Genomic DNA, 8500 nt, shown 5'->3' with positions numbered 1-8500 from the left:
TCCAATTAAAAATTTATCAATTATTCCTGCCCATACGTTTAAACTAAACTGGTGTTGATGTCTTGAATGCACAATAACATGGGTTTTCTTGAATCCAATTATGATTATTATGAAAATTGAATATACCATCCCTGGTAAAACTAGCTTACTAGAGTTTGCACTGTTTATAAAATTCATTATATCTCATAAACGAAGATAGATAGGACATATATTTATATGACTTTTTTCCATTATTTTTAGGCGTACAATCAGCTCCCGAAGTGGGTCCCACAAGTTACGAAACACCGTGTATATATGTATGTACAAAGTGCGTGGCGAGCGTAACGCGCGAACGTTGGTTTTACAGTGGCGGCGTTAACGTGCGTCGATATAGTTAAACGCGTATGTATGTATATCCGGAGGCGGCAAGAGCAGAAAAAAAAAAAAGAAAAAAAGAAAAACAGAAAACGAGCGTCCGGTAGTCAAAAACAGCGTTGCCCGGCTGGAACTGGATCTATAAAGATAAGGTGGAACGATGGGCAAGTTCGCCTTGTGCAATCGGTTCGCCCGAAGGTTTCATCATCTGGACTGGATATTAAGAAGGTCGGCCGTGCGTACAGGCTGGCCGAGATGCCGAACAAATCGCGCAATTAGCGGTGAAACCGGGCGGAACCGAGAAACTGTGTACCCTCACGCGATCAATAAAAGATAACGTACGGCTAGTGCCATTTTCCGTTTGGATAAATAGCACTGGAAACGGTGAGAAGCCATCCCTCCGTGAGAATGGGCCTTTACATATCCTAGAAGCGATACTTTGCGGTGATGATGGCTCTCTAGGAAAGAAATGGCGAGTTTTTAAACGAAAAAACGTCTTACAATATAGATTAGGATTCGTTGATAGTAACCGACAATCAAAATCGGGGAGGAATTTATGCGAAATTTATGAACACTTGACAAGCAGATGTATGCATACACGTACAAGTTGATTAGCTGTTTATTTTTGCGCGAAAGAAGCCACGAGGACGACCGACGAAGAAATTATGGCACCGATGGAACGCGTTCATTATGCGGAGCAGTTGACGAGAACGAAAAAAAAAAAGGGTGAATAAAACCGAGGCTTGCGTAAATAATGGACGATTTGAGCGATCGTCGTGGCGTATCGAGAAGCCGCGGCGAGGAAAGTATAATCGGGGAGCTGCGAGGGTGAGCTTTCATTAGAAGCAGCCTTGTCAACGACACACCCTCGGCGAGCAAGGGAAGAAACAGAACGCGGTAAGGGTTGCGTGCGATAAATAACCCGGCCGGTGACTTAATGCCCTCGCTCAACTTCTTTCTCGATCCTTGCTGACAGACGTGCCCTTGCCACGAACTTTGCCTTTGATTGGCCTAAACGCCTCTTTGCGGCCCGTTCCCGTGAAATATCGCTTTCCAATGGGGGCCTAATCTTTTTCCATAGTAGTTTCTCGAGCTTTGGTTGAGTGAGAGGGAGAGGGAAGAGGCGAGAAGCCAAGCGGAAGTTAATGATTCTCAAAGATCTTCGTTGTCAAAGGGTTCAGCAAGGGTGCTAGAAAACACGGACAAGTGGAGCGGACGTTGGACCAAGTCCAAACGATTCTGCGAGCTATAAAGTACCAGCGAAGGTCCTTGAGGTGTATCCATTAAGCCGCGGGCAAACAAACTCCAAGTGAGCGTCAACGACCGCCACTTTGCCCGTAATATATTACCACGTGACTAACGCACGAGACTAAATCGCGGCCGCTTGACTTTGCTCTATCCGCACTCATTAAATTGTATTTTATAAGTAAACAGATCAGCGAGATTTATTCGCCCGCCTGTACGTCTTATATCCCTGTTATCGTAAATCCACCGGGTTTGATTTATCGGGTTAATATGTAGGGCTGTTTCCGCCGGGTTTCTGACGGTGCGCATCTTCGTTGCTTGGATAGCGAATATAAAGTGTGTGCTAAACTCGTCATCTCCTTTTTCTTTTCAAAGCTAATTATTAATAAATAAACTGTATTTATACGATTGTCCAACGTTCTACGTTAGCCATAGAGTGTTGGGTATTGGTCGAGTTGATTGATTGACATTTAAGATCAGTAAAATTAATCGTTGAACAATCAGTGGTTGATTTAGTCGATTAATGTTGTTAATCGTCGATTATCGATTGGTAGTTATTATGAAAGTTGATTGTAATTTCATTTAAATTGGAGATATACTTTGTTGTTGTAATAAAGCGTCGACACCTAAAAATTGAGATGTCTAATCGAAATGTAGTTTACCTGTTCCAGGTCATAATATTGTCGAGAGCGATTTATATGTCTAGCTGTAAATCTAGTTAATTCATATTGAATTGCTTCAAAATTTGATAATTGTAGAGGCAATAATTGAAAGCTTCATTCCGCTGTTAGGCAGACATTAATATCATTTCACTGTTCACGGATTTATCATCTCTCTATATACCGTCACCAGGTGACTTTTAGACACATAAAAAATTCTAATTTCATTACAAAAAAAATTTCAGCAGTTCGTGAAATACATATTTAACTGACAATTAAAATTAAAAAGAACTTGATCATTCCCTCAATTAACTAAGAATTAACAATAGAAGATTAGAATTTAATACTTAATCGCAATTAAATATTTAGACCAACGCAGGAATTTAATCGTAACAATGTCGGAATGTAATCGTTTATTGCGAAGAAAAATTTAATCGTTGATTAATTTCTTGCCCAACTCTAATTAGCTCTCCATAGTAGTCATTCACATTCAGAGAAATTTTCTAAAGTACAGTTTAAAATATAGCTAGGAAAATCACGTTCGCAATTAGTCATTTCCTTGTCGTTTCGCAATGTATTTAATTTAGATGCGTTCGAAAGTAATTGGATTTAACACGTTTGATGTGTCATTTTGACACGATTAATGAACGAATATCCACCGATGACAGAGAGGTGTTTCTATATTCCGTTACCGGATAATTATACGGCAATTCCAATAACGTTGTGCAAGGCGCTACCTCGTTTCACTTGTAAAAAAAAAAAAAGAAAAAGAAGAATACATTGTAGCGTAGTTCTGTTTTCAGATCGCCGTTTTTAACGTGGAAAAATAATGACGCACGTCGGCTGGTGAACAATATAATGTATATAATGGCGGACAGTGTTAATTACGATACGATGCAATATTGTTGCAAACAATAGTTAATGCAAATACCGGTGAAATATTCATCGTGGGAAATACATTGGTCAAAGATCAATTTTTTCAAACTCAGTTTTGTTTCCTTAGCTAACTTATTCGTGGAAATGACGAGCGCAAAAATGCAACGTCGCGTTTTAATATGCCGCCACCTCCGAGAACAATGTAACAATTGCAATCGTTGCAAGGTAAAAATATACCGAAGGAAAATTTTCGCCAGATATAACGTCGTTTCGACGCTGCTGAATATTTTGGTATAAATAGATACTGTATCGGTTTACATTTCAAAGCAGCGTCGGTAATTAACTCATCGAACGATCAACGTTTTTACATTGTAAATTTTACAATGTCATTTGAGTCTGCCGTGGGAATTAACATTCGAATCCTGTGTAACCTCGCAAACTCTACGAAACGAGAAAATCTGTTCTCCTTTACATTTCCTTAAAAGTTCGAGCTTCTCTCTTTTTATACATTAGCAACACGTAGAATGCGACAGTATTTGTCAGTCGCGTTGTTTGAAATTCAGGACAGTTTTTTTGTTGCATCGGTCATACGACATTTATGGCAGAAATTAGAATCAATTTCACGGAATTATTAACTTTCAAAATGGGAAAACAGCTGTTTTGTGAAATGAATGGGTCGACTTTGTCAGAAACACGTTGGAATTTCATTCATATTGATCAAGATTAACTCGGAAAATCGGAACACAGGATGTGAAGATCAAAAGAATAGAACGCATATTTGTCATATATACAAACATATACAATACATATAGTTATAACGCTTGTACATTACAAATATCAACTGATTTCCTTTTAAATTAAAATATCATATTACCATATGGTAATACGAAATGATACAAATGTTTCGGTATTCAATCGCGTAAAATAGTACGTGCATAAGTGAAATCTAAAAATTATAAATATTTGATTAGTCCCGAAGATACATCTTGGGGGCATCGGAACATTAGATAAATCACGAAAAATCGAGATAGGCCAGCATAGGTATGTGAACACTCGGTCGTCCAATGACGTACGACGGTGATTTTTATCAATTTGATTCAACTAGGACATATGAATCATGCGTGGAGGCACGTGAATGGCGCGCTGTATCGGTTGAAACTGCTGTCCTACTCTCGGACCGTGTAACGTATGCTAATTTGACAAATTGTGAAGGGAACGCGTGTACACGGGTACGCGTATGACGTGGCCAATGATGAACGCGCGTTATCGATCGTCTTCATCGATCGTGCGTCCCCGGTCGCAGCCAGAAGAATCCAAGACGCACGCGCTGCTGGAAGCTGTTTCGGGACGTGTACGTGACACGGGCCATCTCTCACCCGGTCGTCGAATATATCTGCACGCTTGATATCGATCGTTGTGCACGCACGCGATCAGATATCGCGCCCACGCGCGCGAGCCTTCCTCGAACTAGGTGCGAACCAGCAAATTGAGCGACTCCACCTCGATGGGAAATCGAGGAAACATCCACGTCGAGCGCTGTTGTTCGTTTATATTTTAAATTCGTTTATCTTGAGGCACTCCGCACATGCGTTGAAACACGCGACGATACATGCATCGACTTCTAGGTTTCATAAAACCTACGTTGAAGTGAGTTTGTCTGTCGATTCATCGATGCTGAGCTACGTACGTATATTGTAACATACATCGTCAGTGTTGATGGCCTTTACATTTTTAGTTAGCACCTTTATGTTTTCGATTCAATGGCTTCGAAGTTGTACGCAGGATACATTCGACAGTTGCACTCAGATTTTGTAGCTTTTGATATACATACGTATGTAGGTTCAATCCGAAGTGTCGCTATTCGTGGGTCTCGTAAGTGGACTCGTTACTACCTGTAACGCGTACGACATGATACACACCCTAAGTGCCTACATGTTACACAACTGAGTATAAACATACTAACTGCGAATGGAAAAATCCAGTTACTTACAGTCGATTACTCTGACACATACATACTTGACGCGTGTCTTATTTTTCAAATTTATAGTCACAGAAACGATCAAGCACCGATTCTTGCATTCTTAAGGAAGGAATTCGGAAGAGAGAAAAAGGGGTGAATCTGTTTCGAGTGAGACCGTTTTCTTGAACATTCTGATTTTTACGTCTGGTTAGTGTCGCCGAGGCTCTCGCGGTCGACTTATCGGTGTTTATGTTAAACCGACGCATTTAACAGCCAGAACGGTTTATCTGGCCGATAAATAACACTGGGAAGAGAGACCGAGCAGATGAGAGAGAAAGAGAGATGAAGAGAATGCTCGTGTTCACCACTCGGAATGGAAGGCCGCACTTCTCGTGTCGTTATTGTTTCTACGGCCGATTTTGAAGGACTTTCCTTCGCTGCAAGGACCATTGCTCCACGGTATCTCGATGAACCCTGTATCGATGAGAAATGCTTCCTTTTAATCTGTACTCTGACCAGGCATTCCACCCTCCAACCTTTCAGCCTTTGTTCCGCTATCTCGTCCCAATGATTTTCAGCTTCCTGGAGACAGCACAGGATCGTTGCTTCGTTCGATTTCTCTGAAATCGTATATTACTTCGCGCCTTCTCGTTGACCCTCATCCCGTTTCGACACCGTCTCCAACAGTGTCATAAATTCGATAGCCAAAGATTTAGAGTATTAAACGTTAGACTAACTAATGTTCTGTTGAATGACCAACCCGGACAATATTGAATCTATGCAGATTCACTGACAATGAGCTAGCAACAGTCCACATAAAAGTGGACTGCGAATAGTTAGTCATAAGAGCAAGATCCAAGATAGTTGGTCATCTATGCTCTTTCCCCTTCCACTTGACCATGATAACCCAATATATATAAGAACATACTTTAGAGACATTCGGACTCTTAAAACATTCTAAATCGTTATAGAGACATTCAATATCGCTAACTCATAAAACATTCTAAGCCATTATAGAGACATTCAATATCGCTAACTCATAAAACATTCTAAATCATTATAGAGACATTCTATATCGTTAAGAGCAATTAGACATTCATCATATTCTAAGATTCTATATCGTTGTATATCATCCTATTTCATACACGACCACGACTGTAAACTCTTCTAAATTGTAAGCGTGTTGACTCCATTACACGGAATCCAACAGTTCACGAGCAACATCAACTCTTTTCTGAATATCATCACTACTTTATTCGATAAGATTTTGAATTTAGATTAAACTTTGGAAATACCGAGTCTTCGATTTGCGATCGAAGCTTGGAATTTAGAAAATAGGTGAAAATATATATAATTCGACGAAATTGAATTAACGTCGAGAACGGGAGAGGCACGCGCGAGAAACTAATAAATAATACGAACGATCGGGGAACGAGTGGAAGAAAGAAAACAAGGGGGGGGGGGCAGTTTAGAATAACGTCGGTTGCGGAGTTCCCAGGCGCAGGGAGATGCATCGAGATGCAATTTCCTTGTAAATCGTGGCAAACCAACCGGGAGAACGACAAGGAGATAACATTAGATGTCCGCGTGTACACGTGTATCGGTATACACCAGGCTGTCACGTCCTCCTCCGGTCTGAGTATTTTCAGACGCGCGAGTGAGAAACGCGTGAGCTATTCGTTTGACGGCGCGGAACATAAATTCGGAACGTGGCTCGATTTTCTCGCCTTGCCACCTTCGTCATTTGCTGGTTTCGAAATATGCACACGTACATTCCCGTCTGTTTACTTTCTTTTTCGTACTCGCGAGCTACTCGGAGACGCCTCGGAATTATCGTCCTTTCTTGAGTATTTAAATATTCTTGAATATATTTAAACGTTCGTTTCTTCTTCTTATTAATAATTTATGAAAAAATGCACGTGATCATTAATCGAAATTAACGTACGTACGTAAGCTCGTTAATGTGCTACTTTGTAATTCCCGCGAGTTTGCCAGCTCTACGTGCGTCAAGGCCGTGAACTCAGATGGCCTTATACAAAGGTTTTATTTAAACTCGTTGGATCATATACCTACGTACGTTTATTTGATACGTTTCTTGATACGCTAGACTACTTATTGTCAGCATATCGTAGAGACACTGTGCTGACACGCGTCTTACAGAAACCAATATCCCTCGACCTTATTGTCACAAGTTCCAAGATCTCGACCAGAGTGCGAGTCGTCGAAAGTGAGGCCATCAGCCACGCGAAAGAAAAAAAAAAAAGAAAAGAAGAATTGTATTCGAAGGCTCGACAAGCCCCGCCCTGCGACATGGGTGCAACATTCGTTACAAAAGAAAACAAATTGTCACGAGAGAAACCGTAGAGACACCGTTCTCCGAATACGGAGAAACGAAATGAGGGAAACTATGGGTTCGTGGAACCGGATCGTTTCACGGTTCGAAGAAAACGGAGACACACAGTTCTCTCGCTCGATGCTCGCTGGAAAAAAAGGAAAGCGTTTCGCGCTTTTATCGCTTATTTAGCGAGGGCGGCGCGACATGGCTCGCTCGCGGTGAAATCAGCTGTGCGAGGACCAACCAACGCTGACAGACACGAAACATGCGCTCACGAGTGTCGCCGCTTTTTGTCACTTTTACAGCCTACGGGGCCCAAAAATATGGCCATTAGCTCCGCGAAGAGAAACACGCTTGTCGGAAAAGACCCGTAAACATGAAACGACACGGCAGGGGCCACGGATTCGTATTACACGAGTCTCATTCTCGCGAGAGGACCACCCTGGTTTCCCTCTTTCGGGAACTTGGACACGCGCTGTGGTCAATGCGTGTCCTCGTTAAAAGTTTATTCTTAGCACTGGATTGAAGAAATCTTTGCGTAATGAAAGTAGAGAGAGAGAGAGAGAGAGAGAGAGAGAGAGAGAGAGAGAGAGAGTGAGAGAGTACTTTGACCCCAAATCGTTAGCAGTCTGCGAATTTTTATGGATTTATACAATTTTGTGAACATTGCTACGCTACGATATTCACGTGATCGTACGTGCTACGTACGTGTTACAATGACAGGGCAAAGGGAAGTTTCTCAGGCGTCATTCGATCGTAATTAAACCGGGGGAATAGAATGCGTACAATGTAGCAAACGCGTTAATGAGCCTCGGAGTCACGATTAGAATTCGATTTGTCACCAGGTCATTCGAACGTTATGTTCTTTCAGCGGAGTTTTCCCAGCGATCGCGTTAGGCATTGTGCAACAGTCAATGCTGTTGCAGCTGCGAAGCATTGAAACAATTCTAGAATTTTTCCAGGTGAATTCCGTCGCGGTGAAGTGATTTTGTTTGCACAGAGATGGAAAGAGACAGACAGAGAGAGCGAGAAAGAGAGAGGGAGAGGAAAAGTGCGCAGGTCGAGAGAAAA

The sequence above is a fragment of the Frieseomelitta varia genome, unplaced genomic scaffold (assembly GCF_011392965.1).
Source record: "Frieseomelitta varia isolate USP_RPSP 00005682 unplaced genomic scaffold, Fvar_1.2 scaffold_757, whole genome shotgun sequence".
In the NCBI taxonomy this organism is placed as follows: Eukaryota; Metazoa; Arthropoda; class Insecta; order Hymenoptera; family Apidae; genus Frieseomelitta; species Frieseomelitta varia.
This window is presented reverse-complemented; position numbering follows the sequence as displayed.